Genomic DNA, 18,524 nt, shown 5'->3' with positions numbered 1-18,524 from the left:
ACGTCAAACTGAATACATATTTCTGCCACAATCCTTCTGAATAAATTTGTTAATCAGTAACAAATAGGAAACATTTGCTGGATTTTTGTTCAGTTTTTAACTAAACTGTTTTTTCTAGTTTATGTTTAACTGTGCATCATTTTTTTGTTCAGTTTTCAAAGATTATAATTTAAATCTAAACAACATAGCTTAACATTCAAGTGCAGAATCTCATATGCTTAACATTCAAAATGTTTAACATTCAAAACATAGCTTAACATAGCTTAACATTCAAAACTATGCTTAACATTCAAAATGTTTAACATAGCTTAACATAGTTTTCAAAGATTATAATTTTGTTCAGTTTATGTTTATGTTTAACCCAAGGGAAGAAACTCGTATGCTTAACATTCAAAATGTGCAATACGAGAAGACTGAAGAAACTGTGCCAATCAACACCATGCTTAAATGTGCAATACGACATAAATCTCTCAACTCCACAAACTCATATGCTTAACTGTTGTGCCAAAACAGAATACCAAGTAATGTGTTTTTAAAAATCAACAATCCTACCAACCCTAAACACAGAGAAGACCCTAAACTTCCCAAAACCGTAAAAATCATTGAACACCGTCAAGAAAGAAATGTGCGCATTCCCAATATAACAGAAATTAAAGCATTACAGTACCTTGATTGCGATGAACAGAAATGAAAGCCCCGAACAAACCCTAAACACAGAGAACACTCGCATTTCAATTCATTCAACAGGTCATCAACAAATTACAAACAAGAAATTTGACAAAAACAGAAAATGCAACCTTTAAATACAAATTATAATCAAAATGGTACCTTAAATAATGAATACCCAAAAAACAGAATCCGACTGGAAAATCACCTTCTTCTCTGTGTGGGTTATGTAACTTTGCAAGAAACCCAAAAAATAAACCTTTTCCTTGCTGCTAAAACAACCAATCGACGAATCGAGGGCAAAACTTCTCGATGAACTGCTCTCTTGGAGTATTTCCCTCTGGCTGTTTAGGGATTATGAGAAATGGGGGATTTCGAGCTGGGGGTGACGACTTAGAGACAGAAGCTGATTTTGGACAAAAACGACGTCGTTATCATTTTAAATTTTGCGGCGTTTTTATAAAAAATGCCACTAAATTTTAACTCGGCACCGAAGCGGTGTCGTTTTCTTAAAATTTTAATATGCTCTTTGCGGCGTTTTACTAACAAGCGCCTCTACTGTTTAGATTTTCTGGCGTTTTACTTCAAAACGCCACTACCGATTAAATTTATATTAATATTATTTATGTTTAAAACAGCAACGTATTACATTTTAACATTTGCGGCGCTAGAATAAAAACGCCACTATATTCACAACGTTTGCGGCGTTTCGATAAAAACGCCAGTAAAATTTAACTCGTCAACGAAGCGGTGCCGTTTCGTTTAATTTTTAATATGTTTTTTTGCGGCGTTTATCAGAAAACACCGCTAATTTTAGATTTTGTGGCATTTTAAATCAAAACGCCGGTAATTATTAACTTTTTATTACTATTAAAACAGCCTCATTTTATATTATAATATTTGTGGCGCTTACGCGAAAACGCCACTAGTTTCACAACTTCTGCGGCGTTTTGACAAAAAAGCCACTAACCTTTAACTCGGCAACGAAACGGTGCCGTATTGCTTCATTTTTTATATATTTTTTGCGGCATTTTCTGAACAAACGCCGATAATATTTAGATTTTTTATATATTTTATACATTGTTCTAGACATTATTTTTAATTGATACATTAAAATTATGACATTATTAATATTGTTAATAATATTATTTAAAAATTTTATACTGATTTATTATTTTCAATTGTTAAAATTTTATAAATTTTATAAATATTAGAGAGTGTATAATTTAAATATTATCAATATTCAAAATTATTAATTATTTATAGTATTCAAATAATGTATTATAATTTTAAAATTATATATACTCTATTTTTAAGTGAATATATAAATGATTAATATATATATGTAAATAACACAATTAAGTAATTTGTTTCATCATATATAACATATAAATATGCCATTCGTCAATTAGTAAACTAATCATTTGTGTCACTTAGAACCCTAGTATCATAATAATAATTAAAAAACAATACGTATTTGTTATTTTTTTGAATTTGGTACCAAAAAAGTCATTAAACCCTAAAACTCGTAACCATAAACCCTAAATCATCCAAACCCCAAAACCATGCATTGTAAACCTTAAATTATAAACTGCAAACCGTTAACCACAAGGATCAAGCCCTAAAACACTAATGTCGAAACCGTTTTTTTGAAAAACAAAAATTTAGTTGTCGACTTATTAAAAATGAAAATTGGAGTCGCCACCGACCTTTTATTGAGGTGTGATCGGACCACCTTGAAAACGATTATGGTCTACGGATTTTGAGAAAATAGGTTCGGGAGTCGGTTACGCACGAGGAAGGGTTAGCACCCTCGTAACGCCCAAAATTGGTACCGAATTGATTGTTTAATGTCCTAGTGTTGAGAATTTGAAAAGATTTTAGAATACGATCCTTTGAAGAGAAAATTTGGATAAAATGAATTGGATGATGAGACTCACTTACTCCAAAGAAATAAATTGTCACACTCAGTAAGTTAGAGTGTAACATTTTGAATCCTCAAAATTAAGTTTATCTTTTGACTTTTAAAGCTTATGCATTTTGAGAAGGATATCCGATTACTTAGGGTCAAATGAGAAAATCAAAACCCAGTAAGTTAGGGTTCAACTTCACAAAATTCCTAAATATCGAATATTACCTTTATTCTCATTTGTTAGAAGAATCCTCGTCTTGAGAAAACAATATGTCATATCCAATGCGTTAGGACACCACGTATCGAATTCCCGAGAACGAGCTTTTTATTTGTGTGTTAATTAAAAAAAAGGATATTCGGTTTCTTAGATCCCGAGAAAGATTGGAATCCAGTAAGTTAGGAAACAATCTTTTCGAGGATCCCGAATTCCAAGTGTCGCGTTATTTTGAAAGCTTTTGAATGAAATAACTTTGTCATTTGTGATCTTTTGAATGAATAAAAAACTATTGGATAATAATGTACCATGCGAAATGATGATTCATAAACTAAAACGCACAGTAATGAATGTCAAACAATCAACCAATCTAAATAAACAATACAATATAACAATTGTAAGAATCTCATATTATGTTGGGTAAATATTAATATTTAAAGCTAAAGAATTAAAAGGAATATCAAGTAGATTAACACGAACAAGCATTACAATAGAAAAAATAAAAATGAATAACATGCAAAAGAGGAAATTGAAAATCATTAATATACAATAAATTACATGCAAAAATTTTATCATAAACAATATATGTATGGGTTTGAAAAGGTTTAACGAAACATAAAAGAAATACTATGTGAAATTATTTTATTAAAATGAATTTTAAAGTAAATAAATAAATAAATATATATATGTAATATACCAAATAACCTACATACTTTAATCTAAATAAGTAACATGTATATGAAATGAAAAGTTTAATAATAATACAAATAATAATATATAATAATATAAAATTTAATTTAAAAGACATAATTCGTATATATAAAAATGGTTTAAGAGAAACGTATAAACATATTTAAAAAGCACTTAAGGTCAATAATTATAATAATATAATCAATAATAAAATAATTTAATCCTAAAGCGTGCGTGTGGGTGTATATATATATATATATAACACTATTGTATAAGAATATTATCATGCAAATCTTTTAAAACATAAAAATGTATAAAAGAGAAATTAAAAACATTATAAAACTGTTTGGGGTTTTGGGCTAGGGGTATTTGGGTTTGATTTTAGTTGGGTCGTGTTTAGTTTGGGCCATATTGAGCCCAGTGTAAATGGACATTTAAAATGGACTATTTTTTATTGGTTTTTGTTTATTTATTTCTGATTTGGGCCGGGCAAATTTGGGCCATTACAACTAATTAACCTCTTAACATGACTAAAGTGGCCTAAACCCCAAACCCCAAACCTTAAACTTTAAACCTCAAACTCTCAAACTCTCAAACCCCAAACACTAAACCTACATCATAAACCCTAAACTCAAAACTCTAATATTCACAAAATAATAAACATTATATAATGATTAACCCTAAAACCCTAAATTATATACGATAAACTTTTTAACTTTTAATAATCACTGAACCTTAATCACCAAACTCTCAAACCCTAAATAAAAAACACTAAACTTACATCGTAAACCCTAAACCTTAAACTCTAATTCAAAAATAATAAACATTATATAATGAACCCTAATACCCTAAACCTAAACCATATATGATAAACTAAATATATAATAACCTACATTATATAATGCATCTATAGGTCAAGCCGGAACGATGCGGTTTGGTCAAAATTTCACTAAAAGCTGATATATAGCGGCGTTTTCTGGTAAGCGCTGCTAACCGCGCTATAGCTCAAGACGAAACGCTGCGTTTCGATTTAAAATTTTTTGGCGTTTTTTAGTTAAGCGCCGCTAATTGCGGGAAATAATGGCATTTTCTACAACTGCTGCTATTGGCTCTATAACTTAAGACCAAACGCTGCGTTTTGGTTAAGATATTTTGCGGTGCTTTTCACAAAGCGTCGTTAATACTGTGATTTAGCGGCGTTTTTTCATAAGCGCCACTAATTCTAATATACCTCAAGACCAAACGCTGCGTTTTGGTTAAGATATTTTGCGGTGTTTGTATAATGCGCCGCTAATACTATGCTTTAGCGGCGTTTTTCCATAAGCGCCACTAATTCTAATATACCTCAAGACCAAACGCTGCGTTTTGGTTAAGATATTTTACGGCGCTTTTTATAATGCGCCGCTAATACTGTGCTTTAGCTGCGTTTTTGCATAAGCGCCACTAATTCTAATATACCTCAAGACCAAACGCTACATTTTGGTTAAGATATTTTGCGGCGTTTTGTATAATACGCCGCTAATACTGTGTTTTAGCGGCATTTTTCCATAAGCGCCACTAATTCTAATATACCTCAAGACCAAACGCTGCATTTTAGTTAAGATATTTTGCGGCGCCTTTTATAATGCGCCGCTAATACTGTGCTTTAGTCACGTTTTTGCATAAGCGCCACTAATTCTAATATACCTCAAGACCACACGCTGTGTTTTGGTTAAGATATTTTACGGCGTTTTTTACAATGCATCGCTAATATTGTGCTTTATCGGCGTTTTTGCATAAGCGCCACTAATTTTAATATACCTCAAGACCAAACATTGCGTTTTGGTTAAGATATTTTGCGGCGCTTTCAAATAAAAGCCGCTAATTGTGCTATATAATGGCGTTTTTTTAGTGCGCTGCTACTGCCGCTATTCCTGAAGATTAAACGATGCGTTTGTCAGCATTTTTACGGTGTTTTTGTTTTAAAACGCCACTAATGATGTTCTTTTACGACGTTTGTTTAGAAAACGCCACTGAAGGTCTGACTTTTTGCGGCGTTTTATAGAGAGCGCCGCTAATGCTAGATATTTAGCGGCGTTTTATGCTGTGCGCAGCTAATGCTCGATTTTTAGCGGCGTTTTTCGTCCAAACGCCACAAAAGATGCCGCTAAAAGTCTATTTTGGTGTAGTGACTCAATTTTGTAATACCCTTTTGTAATATGTCAATATAACATTTCCTGTATTTTATTTTAATTTTTTGTTGTTATTTTTGAATGGGTTTATTTCTTTTATAATTTGATTAGATTTTCAGTGAAAGAAAATTGACATATATTCTTTTTTTTAAATAATTTCTACAAATTTTCATTTTTCGTTAAATTTATTTTATGAAATTCGTTCTAAATAATTAATTATATTAAAATAACATTTCTCTTATTATTAACTCTCTTCTACCCCTAGCATCTCATATAGCTTTTTAATAATAAGCAAAAGAAATTAATTAACCCATTTAATAATTTGAAATAATTAACTAAAATTAGATTAAAATAAGTTTTTCTTTATAAAATCATTATAATTTATCAGATTGTTTGAAGAATCATTGCTTTAATGCTCAATTGATTCTTAGTACTCTATTTTATTTGCTATTTGACCTAATATGTCTAACTATTGGATGCTATTTATAAAGTTAAATTTAAATTTTGATTGATATATAATTGTATTATTAATTAAGTGATAATTAAAATGGTTAGAGCTCTAAAAAAATTTAGAAATGGTGAAAATACGATCATTCTCACTGATAATTAAAAAGAATATACAATACATTCAAATAAAAAATTACAGATGAAAAATAATCTCGATTTGAATAATTCTCACTACACCAAAATAGGCTTTTGAGGCGCTTTTAGCGGCGATTAGACAAAAAACTCCACTAAAAATCAAGCATTAGCGGCGCTTTTAGGAAAACGCCGCTAAAGGTCGATTATTAGCGACGTTTTTTAAAAATCGCCGCTAAAAATAAGCATTAGCGGCGTTTATTTGAAAGCGCCGCAAAAAGCCTAAGCCAAATGCTACCGTTTTCTGAGTTTTTGGGGGTCTTTAGCGGCGTTTCTATAAAGCGCCGCTAATTCTCAGGTCTTTAGCGGCGGTTTTTTAAAAGCGCCGCAAAAAGCCTAAACCCAACGGCATCGTTTTCTGAGTTTTTGGGGTCTTTAGCGGCGTTTCTGTAATGCGCCGCTAATGCTCAGGTCTTTAGTGGCGTTTTTTTAAAAGCGCCGCAAAAAGCCTAAACCCAACGACACCGTTTTCTGAGTTTTTGGGGTCTTTCGCGGCGTTTCTGTTATGCGCCACTAATTCTCAAGTCTTTTAGCGGCATTTTGTTAAAAGCGCCGCAAAAAGCCTAAGCCAAACAACACCGTTTTCTGAGTTTTGGGGGTCTTTAGCGGCGTTTCTGAAAAGCGCCGCTAATGCTCAGGTGTTTAGCAGCGTTTTTTTAAAAGCGCCGTAAAAAGCCTAAGCCCAACGGCACCGTTTTCTGAGTTTTTGGGGTCTTTAGCGGTGTTTCTGTAAAGCGCCGCTAATGCTCAGGTCTTTAGCGGCGTTTTTCTAAAAGCGCCGCAAAAAGCCTAAGCCCAATGGCACCGTTTTCTGAGTTTTGGGGGGTTTTTAGCGGCGTTTCTGAATAAGCGCCTCTAATGCTCAGGTCTTTAGCGGCGTTTTTTAAAAAGCGCCGCAAAAACATTTTATCTATCTATTTGCTATGTAATTCGTTTATTTATATTAATTAAAATCCAATTTATTTTTAATTGAATATTTGTTAAAAATGAATAAATTTGAAATAATGACACGTAGAAATAATTTGAAATAAAAAAAACATAGAAAAATATTTGTTAAAAATGGAGAAATTACAATACTATTATTTAAAATAATTTTAAAATTTTTGGGTACATAATTGATTGATTTTTAAATTATATATTAAATAATTTCAAATATAATTGTAAAAGATACGATAGTATTAATTTTAAAATATTTAATTTAATTATCATTATAGTTTAGGGTATATATATATGGTTAATTTAGGATTAATTAGGGCCGGTTTAAGAGTTACAATTTTAAGGTTTATAGAATATTCCATATTAATATGGAATTAGGGGGTTTATTGGTTAGGGGTTAGGGGTTAGGGGTTAGAGGTTAAATTTAACCTTTAAAGGTTAGAAGTTTAGGGTCTATGGATTTGGTGTTAGGTTAGAGTTTAGGGTTTAGACTAAGTAATATATATTTTAAATTATATAATATTAAATAATGTTTAGGGGTTAGGAGTTTAGGGTTAGGGTTTAGGGTTTAGATTAATTAGTGTTTTTTAATTGATATATTAAATAATGTTTAGGGGTTAGGGGTTAGTGATTCGGGGTCGAGTTAGGGTTTAGGATTTAGATTGATTAGTGTTTTATAATTTATATAATAAATAATGTTTAGGGTTTAGGGGTTTGGGGTTTGGGGTTAAGAGTTAGTGATTTAAGGTTTAGATCAGATTAAGGTTTAAGCTCAGATTAATTAGTTTTATTAATTTATATATTAAATATGTTCTTAATAATAAAATAAATATATTTAAATTATGAGTATATATTTCTAAAATATATTAATTTATATATTGACCGCTCGGCCGCACGGTTTTGTTTCCCCAATTTTTTGTCACTACCATACTAATTGATACAATTATATTTGAGACTTGTTAAGGTTTATTTGAGACTTGTTAAATGAGACAATTAATTAATACTAAAATGTTTGAAAAATATTTAGCCTTAACAATTTGATATTTTTATATGAATATATATATGTAATTAATTATTTAATTTGGACCAAAATATAAGAAAAATAAAAAATATAAAAGGAAATAAAAAACTAATAATGTTAATTTTATCAAAAACTTTTAAAGATTACTTTAAACTTTAATAATTATTTACTAAAATTTTAATGAAAATACAATAAAATAAATAAATAAATAATGTGAAATTTAGTGGTGTTTTAGGAAAACGCCGCTAATATATATACAAATTTTACAAAACGGCACCGATTTGGTAAAAGAATTTAAATTCCTTGGTGGCGGTTTTGCCAAAAACGCTAAAGGTAGACATTATCATGCGTTTTATAAAAACGCCACAAAAAAATTCCAAGCTGTTTTGATACGACGTCGTTTCAGTTTATGGATAAAATTTAAAATATGGGAAAACGGCGCCGTTTCAGTGGAAGAATAGAATCTATTACTGGCGTTTTATTGAAAACGCCGCAAAGATATATAAGTGTTTGTAAAAACGGCGCCGGTTCAATTCAGGGAATTAATTTTTGTGGCGTTTTTTCAGAAAATGCCACAATAGGCACTATAATTTATTAAAACGACGTTGTTTCTTTACGTGCTTTAAAATATTAGTGGTGTTTCTGTCTAAAACGCCGCAAATGTGAATACAATAGAGGCGTTTTTTTTAAAAACGCCGCAAACAAGACTTAAAATTACCTTAAACGGTGCCGTTTCCTAAGAGGACATTTTTACTTCATCCCTCCCCTCCGTCTCCTTTACCAAAATTTTCTAAATTTTTGCAGAGTAACAGCAACGATTCGAGAGGGAAGAAAAAAAATTAGCAACTAAGTTCTAGGAGCCGACATCTCTGGAATCAACTTCGTTTGGAATCGATCTTTACACCATTGTTGGGCAAAGCTGCGAGATTTGTATCCCAGGTAAGCCATTTCTGTCGATGGTCGATTAAGATTAAAATTTTAGGGTTTTGTTTTTTTGGGATCCAGGGTTTCGAATAAACTGATTCTGTCATAAAAATTTGTTTATTCGATGAATCGATTGGGAATGGGCAATTTGCGAGATTTCTGATTATTTCTGTCATAAAAATCAGCCACGTTTTTTTCATTCTAATTATTTCTGATTTTTACGAGATTTCACTTTTCAGAACTTCCCCTTTTCTTCTAACTGAGAAAGCCCAATCGTTAGAAGCCGGCGAACAGAAACTACGGTAAGCTTTTCGTTTCTTCTCTGACATCGAACTGAGCCAATGGTATATTCCCTTTTCTGTTGTTGTGATTTGATTTTATCATTTAATTAGAAACTTCTTTTACTTTTTGTAATTTGATTTTACGTTTGCAACTTCCTTTTGATTCAGTTCATGTGAAATTGTCTGAAGTTTGTGGTTGGATTTCAAATCCGTTCAGTTTTGCGGTTATACTTTCATTTTCAAATAGTTCTTTGCAAATCTGTTTTTCTCTTTTGCTGGAATCTCTTATTGTATTCCTTCTATTTCTATATTTTATGCCTTTTGGTTCAATTTCTCATTCCTTATTTTCTGCCTTATTGTTTTTCTTCCCTTTTCCCCCTTTTGGTTCTATAGTTGAATGTGATAGAGTGTAATTTTTGAACCCGTAAACCTAACTTGAGCATTCTACTTCAATCATGAAATTTGTCTCTGCCTCTGCATCATTTGTCTCTGCTTCTGTATCATTTGTTTCTTCAATTGTTAAGCCATTAACTTGAGTTAAATTTTGACAAATTTCTTCACGGTAAATTGCTCTACCTTCCTCTATGACAAGGTAATAGCTTTGTCATCTCTTTGATGAAGATGAACTTCAACTCTTCCAAATTCATAGCCATAAAATTAAAATTTTCCTCCACTGGGATCAAATTCAAGATTCATGAATATACATGATTTAGAGGAAAATAGTAAGTTTTGTCAAAATAATTTAATTGTCGAGTGAATAATTTGCGACCACCAATCATAATAATGAAAATGATATTATTAATTCTAGAATCAACTTATTTCACTAATTAAATCAATCAATTCAAACTAATAATCAATATTTCATTAAGTTTGTGTTAGTGAACATAAATCACTATTGAACATTAACAAATTGTATGCAATAGGAAATATTCTAATCCTCTTAATTCTTTTATTTATAAATCAATGAAATGGAATGTGCAGTAGCAAAATTCCATTTAAATATAGTGAAAGTATAAATTTGACTCTAATCCGAAGTACCAAATTCCGCAATGATGAACAGTTTCAAATTAGTAAGCCTTGGCAAGCAATTTTTTGTATTAGACTTTACATTAGATCATTGACAGAATGTGTAAGCTTACACATGCTATTAATTATTAAATTGCTTAAAATAATACTTAAATTACATAAGTTAGTTAATTAAAATACATAAATTACATAACTAATTACATTAATATTATACATAACTTACATTAATATTATACTTAAATTACATAAGTTAGTTAATTAATATTATACATAACTTACATAACTTACAACTTACATAACTTACATTTTTTAATTATTCGTAAATTACATAACTTACTTAACTTTCATAATAAATAACTTACATAAATAACTTCTTACATAACTTATGTGACTTACATAACTTACATAGCATAATTTTCATAATACACAACTTACATAATTTGGGTAATAAATAACTTACATAATTAGGAAATACTTACATAGCTTAACTATACTTATTCCTAAATCCTAAACCCGTGCAATTTATACAGAAGATTAGGCTTCAAGAAATAAGAAATGGACCGGTCTTGGATGAATTTGTCAAGGGTAAGCGACGGTTATCGAAATGGAGTACAAACTTTTCTAAATTTTGAATTTCAATATGCAAGCGAAGAGAACATGATTCTTTGCCCGTGTAAGAAGTGTGTCAACATAAACTGGCATTATCGTGAAGTTGTATACGAGCATCTAATTGTTGATGGGTTTGTTCGTGGTTATAAACAATGGTTTTTTCATGGAGAATGCCCACCTAGTACTTCCTCTTCAAGGATGGATGTATCTTATGATAGTACTGCTTACCATCAGTCTATTAGAGGGGATGACATGGAAGGGATGTTGCGGGAAGCATTTAATATTCACAATCATGGTTTACAGTCGTTCCCACCCGACTTTGTGCCATTTGATGATTGTAATCTCGGTGGAAATGCTTTTACCGAACCCGGAAGAAACCAACATCATGAAGAGCCGAATGGAGAAGCGGCGAAGTTCTACGCGCTACTTAATGAGATGAACGAAGAACTATATGAAGGATCGAAATTTTTGAAAATGTCTTTCTGCATTCGTCTTTTCCAGTTAAAATGTTTGGGAGGGTGGACCGGGAACTCATTGACAATGCTGTTAGAGTTTTTGATAGAAATGTTTTCGTTTGCAAAAATCCCTCAGTCATGCAAAGATATGAAGAAAATGATAAAAGACTTAGGTCTTGGGTACAACAAAATCCATAGTTGCCCGAATGTATTTTCTTCTCAAGTCATACAAGTTTTTTACTCAAAAGACCCAACTGATGAGGGTTGGTACGTTGTACTCCGTAACATCCCTAGAGACTTGTTTGACATGGGCAGTGGAAGTAGAGATGACATTGACGACAGAACACAAACTTTGCCATTTCCAGAACAGAACTTAAATGAAAACATCCCTACTAGTACACAATTTCAATGGGTCCGCCAGGATACGGATGAAGAGATTTACGAATTATAATGTAGTAAGCTTTTATGATTATCTACTTACATTTACGAATGATGATATTTCAACTATTTTATATGTGATATTATTGTTCTAATTGTATACTAAGTTTTTAACTAATTTATTTGTATTGCAGATAAAATGCCTAGAAGAAAAGTGCAATCGCACCGCATTGTTCAAGGTACTCCAAACTCGGCGGAAACAAACAGCACTGAACAACAGACTGCTATTGGATCTTCGAATGTTCCGGTTACACCTGAGGAACCTATAGAAGTTCAAAGTAATTTAACATTTAATTTACATGTGTGTTGACTTCTTGTTTGTGTTTTTTTAAATTTCGTATATTACAATACTTTTATTTTTCAAATGAAACTGGTGGGACGCGGAGAGGTCGCGGACGTACAGATCGAAGTGATTTATACGACCTAGATCCAATGAGCGTGTCCAAGTATCCAAGAATAGCTTTGGTCACTGTTGGATCGAAGCTCGCTTTTTAACAGATACATGGGCATTCTAGCACGGAATGCAAATATGTTGCCAATTAACTTCGAGTCATGGCATAAAGTGCCCGAGAGTAACAAGAACCAAGATTTCGATAACATTAAGGTAACAAAACGTGTATGTCATTTATAATACTTGGGTTTAAGTTTCGTTTACATTTACTTTCTTAAGTTGTGTTTTTTGTAGGCGAGATTTGCTCTAGAGGTCTCCGATGCTTATTTAAAGAAGGCATTGGGAAAAAGATGGAGAGACCATAAGAGCACTTTAAAGAAAGACTACTTTAAGACAAAAACAACACTCGACGAGAGATTACAAAATGTCCCGCCGGGAATGCTGAGGTACCAGTGGTCGTTAGATTTTGGACTTCGAAGAAAGGAGAGGTATGTGTAACTTATAAAATTTTGTAATTATTTTGGTGTATAGTATTTCCTAATTAACATACTAATAATTTCATAATGTAGGATCGTGAAGAAGTTGGAAAAAAAAGTAGGCAACAACAAAAATTCACTCACACAGCTAGGTCGAAAAGTTTTGCGTGTGTAGCTCATGCAGAGGTATTTTCAATTTTTTAATATTGGCAGATATTTATTACTTACATTAATATTTTTACTATTGTATTGTAGGAACTGTCGTCCGGTCAAAAAGTTGGACGCCTTCAACTTTTTGACATTACACATAGGAAGAAAGATGGAAACCCTATGACTCCTGAAGCTGCAGAAATTATGGTATGTTTGCTTAATACAATTTCACTTGTTTTAATTATTTATAGTGTTTATTTTCTAATGATTTATTTCATTTATTGTAATGCAAATATTGTTAAGTTATGTTGCATTGGGTTTTTTAATATATATTGCGTTCCTAACTATTTGATTTATTTTTTAGGAAAAATTAAAGGATAAAAAGGTGGAGTACGAAGCGATTGTTTCCAGTGATAGTTCTGTTCATATTGACGACATTGATAACCGGGTTATCACTGAAGTTTTGGGTCCTGAAAGGTATGGTCGGGTTCGATTTCAAGGATCTTTTGTTAACCCATCCCAATATTTTGGATCTAGCTCGCAACAATATATGCCTTCGGGGAGTCGAGCTGAAGCTGAGGTTCAGAGGTTAAGAGACCAGATGGCTCAGATGCAAGCGACAACAACTGAGCAAATTACACAACTTAAAGTAGAGGCAACATCGAGAGAAGCTGAGGTTCAAAAAAGATATGAAGAACTCCACTACAACTTAAAGCGATGCAAGAAGAGAGAAGTCGAGGTTCAACGAAGTATGAAAATCTCCAAAGAAGACTTAGAGCAGATGTATGGAAAAGAAGCAGAGGCGGCAGCGAGAGAAGTACAGGCTGCAGCGAGAGAAGCAGAGGCTAAAGCGAGGGAAATAGAGGCTGCAGCGAGGGAAGCAGAGCAGCGTCAAAAGTTCGATGAACTCCAGCAGCAGCATCAGAGTATGATGAAGATGTTTCAGCAGTCGCAACCACCGCCGTCTTAGATTATCGTGTAAATATACTTCAATTTTGACTTTTAATTATCATTTTAACTTTTAACATTTTTGTAAGATTAATACGAATATTATTTTATTTATTGATATTTATTATATTATTTGTTTAATATATAGATTTATTGCTTTTGGCTGGTTTAGATATGATTTCTTCTGATTTATTTTTACAGGAGGGCTGAAAATATAAAAAAATTTATTTTACAAATCTACCAAATTTAGTGGCGTTTTTTAAAAAAAACGCCACTAAAGGTGTTTGGCCTTTAGTGGCGTTTTTGGTCAAAGCGCTAAAGATTAGGTCTTTATGCATTTGTGGAAAAACGCTAAAGACCGATCTTCATGCTCTTCTAGCACAAACGCCGAAGAATAAGACCTTTAGCGGCGCTTCTACTAAAGCGCCGCTAAAGGTCTTATTCTTCAGCGGCGTTTGTGCTAGAAGAGCCGCTAAAGTTAGTGGCGCATTCATTAGCGGCATCTGTTGCGGCGCTTTCCAAAGCGCCGCTAAAAGTATCTGCGGCGCTACTCGCTAAAGGCCTACAAAAGCGCCGCTAAAGGCCTGTTTTGGTGTAGTGTCTAGACATAATTCACACGTAACCATATTTAAGTAAAAATAAGTTTAGATAAAACACAAACTTGTTCAAAGATTGAATTACATGTTCAAGCTAAAAGACTCACTCAAAATTTTGAACAGTAAAAAAAAGGGTTTGAACAAACAAATCAAAAAATAAACACGTTTAAAATGTGTCAGAGTTGAGCTCAAACATTCAAGGCCTGACCTTCTAACCCCAACTAGTCCGATTCATTTTCTATAATTTTTAATATATTATATTATGTTATTTTTATATAATATGTAATTTGTAACACATTAAAATTCAATCTATAGTAATATATCATATTAATTGTAAGCATTAAAAATTGTTAGTTGGATGCATATAAAATTTTAATAAATGAAAAACTATATAAAATTATTAAATATTAAAATAAAAATAATATAAATATTTCAAACAAATTTAAAAAATAATAATATGGGTGGCCTAAAATGGGCTTCGGTTAGTTATTTACAAGTATGTGTAAACTTGGACAAAATTTTAAGCTTATATTTAGAGTTAGCCTGAACTTGGACAAACATAAAATATGTTAACATAATGCTTAAATTCGACCCATAATGTAGCCCGACCAATTAATCCTCTAATAAAGCTCATACATGGTTTACAAAGAGTGAATTTCGATCTTGAACATTCAAAATCCCATGTTTGAACCTAGCGTAGCCAAAGACTTAATGGCAAAAAAAAAAACCCTTAAATTAATAACATTAATAATACATTTAATAGAAGTATTATTTTTTCACATGTTTTAGTTTAAGGATTTGCAATAAACTAATTACAATTGGCAATTTTAATCACTCACATGACTTATTTGTAATCAAGAGAAAGAAAATTTATTACTTATTTGAAAGAAGTATTTTTTTACAAAAATATTTACTCATCCTTATAATTTCAAATTTAAATATTATATTTAACTATTTTAACATATGTATTAAATAAATTATGTTTAGAAAAATCAGGTTGAGGTACCAATATAAAGAGAGATATAAAACTAATTGGTTCGAGAATCAATACAAATAGAATTAAAAATTAATTGAATATGAACCAATATTTTTTATTATTTTAATAATTTATTTATGAAAGTAATTCAACTAATGAATTAGTGACTTAATTGGAATTTTCAAGTTTATGAAATGTATGGTCCGATGGCTGTTCTTCACCAACCACAAAGACTTTACTAGGAAATTTGATTGCTGTCGGCAAAATCATTTAAATCATGTTTACGCGTATTAGACAGGTTTACGTGTATTTATTCATTCGTGTCAAAGGGAAGGAGGGCCTCACTCCTCTGCATCATGTCGTTCGGACCGGAGATGCTGATCTTTTGTTCAAGTTTCTTGAGGTTTCTCCCGAGGCAGTTGAAGACGTGACTGTTTTCCATGTTTCAGTAAAAGACATATGGTTGAAGCTTTCCAAGTCTTGGTGAGGTGGCTAATAAGGAGCCGCCATGAAGCTGCTCAACGTTGGGAGAAAGAACCAATGAGTTGGGCAGACATCGAAGGCAACACTGTTTTACACGTTGCAGCTATCAGAAACAGACCTCGGGTATGCTAATTTTTTTTTTTTTTTGATATGTACATATATATATATATCATATTCAAAACAAAAACACATTTCTTAACAACTTCAACAGTAACACACGAATCTTAACTAAACGTGCTTTACGAGTAACACGCCAAAAAAAAAGAAAAAAAACAAAAGCTCCAATTCAGAGGAGGACGGCTGTGATTATGGATCAGAGGAGGAAGAAGATCCAGAGAAAGCTCGTGTTTGGGCTAGGAACGACACCGTTTCTGGCATGATCGATAGTTCATTAAAACACATTTATCCTTTTTTTTTAAGGAGAAAAGGGGTTATGATAATTTTAAGTATTATAATAATAGGGAAAGTCTGGACAATAATGCGTCTAGCATGACTCGAACTCAAGCAACACAAACGCGACTAGCACGACTCAAACCCAAGCCACACCTGAAACAGAAAACACTCTTGACCATTAGATCATTACATGAGATTCTAATTAACTTCCTGTTTGACTGGATTTTGTTCAAAAATATTTCAAAAAGGGGAAATTGTTAAGACAAATTGTAAAGAAGCATTATGAGCTGCACTTGGTAGTGCCCATTGTCATTCATGCTTGCAATAGAACAATTGTACTTGCTATATTTGGAGTTGACAATCCTTTAGCATAAAATCTTTGGGCTATTAACTATGTTGATACTTTGAAGATATAAAAGTCTAATTATGGGAACTAATTCATTGCAATGTGAAGATTGGATTGAATTGAACAATTACAACCCTTTGTTTATGGAGAATCTTTTGAATTGAGTTGTTTTTTACATTGAAGACTACATCTCCATCAGATAACACTTTATTGGACTTTATTAATAAATTTCTTTTTTTTCTATTTTATAGCTGTTGATTTTAAAGGGTTGTATTGTAATCAATATCGAGCATGTTAGTAAGCCAAAACACTTTTATATATGTTGAGGTTTGTATAGGTTTTAAAAGATTCATTAATTGAGGAACTAATTGTGTGAGTGCAATTACGAGTAAACAAGTTGTGTTCACAACCTGAATTCTCAAGAGGAAATTTAGAGGTGAGTGTTTTATTTTTTTAAGTACAAAGGTGAGATTTCTATATAAATTTAAATAAAGAACCTATATTAAACAATAGAAATTTAAATAAAGTGACTTGTATTATGCGAAGCAAGTATTTTAAATTCATTTTTTATTTATCTATTATTTGTTTGGTGCAGATGAAAACGTTTTGTGTATTCTTTGAAAAAATCAAATTTAAATAATATTTTTAGTTGTTATTATTAAATGTGATCTTTAATTAAGTGGAAATATGTTTTCCATTTATTTTCCTATATAGTTTTAAATTTGTATATTATTTTAATAGTTATATATGTATTAGTTCATTGTTTTCATTAATTTTAAAATGCTATTTTATTCTTTTAAAATTTTTCCAAACTAATTTATCTTTAGTATAAATTAAACTAATACTCGTTTAATTAGCATAAATATATATTTGAAATTACAAAATATATTATTTAATAAATTAAAATATAAAATTATATGCAACATACCTAACATTTAAAAAGTACTACTATTAATTTACTTTGAATTTTTTATAATAAGTAATTTAATTTAATTTATTAGTGCATTTTAAAGTTTACTTTATAATCTTGTTATTTTATTGTGAGTTTTAATATTTTTAAAGTTATAATTTTGTGTTTTAAAATTATTTACTTGTTTCTTTTACTTGTACAATGCTCAATTTTATTGAATATGTTTCAGTCTTCCTCTTCGCTTTCTTTCAAAATATCTTATTCAATTTTTTGCAATGTTTCATCTCTTAACTAAAAGAACCTTCTATACCTCAATGTGAGAATAGTTACTAAGTTCAAACTCTGATTAGTGCATTAACGCTTTTCAACATAAAGACATGGTTACCTAAACAAAATTGAGTTGGTTGGGGTATTAATTCAAAGAGAAATAACAAACTAATTGACTCAGAAATCAATATAGATCAGATTAAAAGTCAATTGAACCAAATTCTTTTATTATTTTAATAATTTAATTAATCAAACTAATTCAACTCATAAATTAGTGACTTCATTGGTACCAACATTGATCCAAATTTTAGAAAATCCCATAAAAACCTTAACATCTTATAAAATGAAGAAAATAATTTCCAAGTTTATGAAAAGAATTATGGACAGATGTTCTTTTGTAATTTTGTTTTAAAATTATTTCCGTCTTTGAAGCTTACTTTATAGCTTTTTAATTGTATGACCTTCAATGATGCTGTAGTCTTTTCTCTGTCTTCTTCCAAAATATCTTATTCAACAAAAAAAAAACCTTTATACCTCAATGTAAAAATAATTATCAAATTCAAACTTCAATTAATGCATTAATGTTTTTCAACATAGAAGTATAAT

The sequence above is a fragment of the Gossypium raimondii genome, chromosome 10 (genome assembly GCF_025698545.1).
Source record: "Gossypium raimondii isolate GPD5lz chromosome 10, ASM2569854v1, whole genome shotgun sequence".
Taxonomy (NCBI): domain Eukaryota; kingdom Viridiplantae; phylum Streptophyta; class Magnoliopsida; order Malvales; family Malvaceae; genus Gossypium; species Gossypium raimondii.
Note: the sequence above shows the minus strand (reverse complement) of the source record.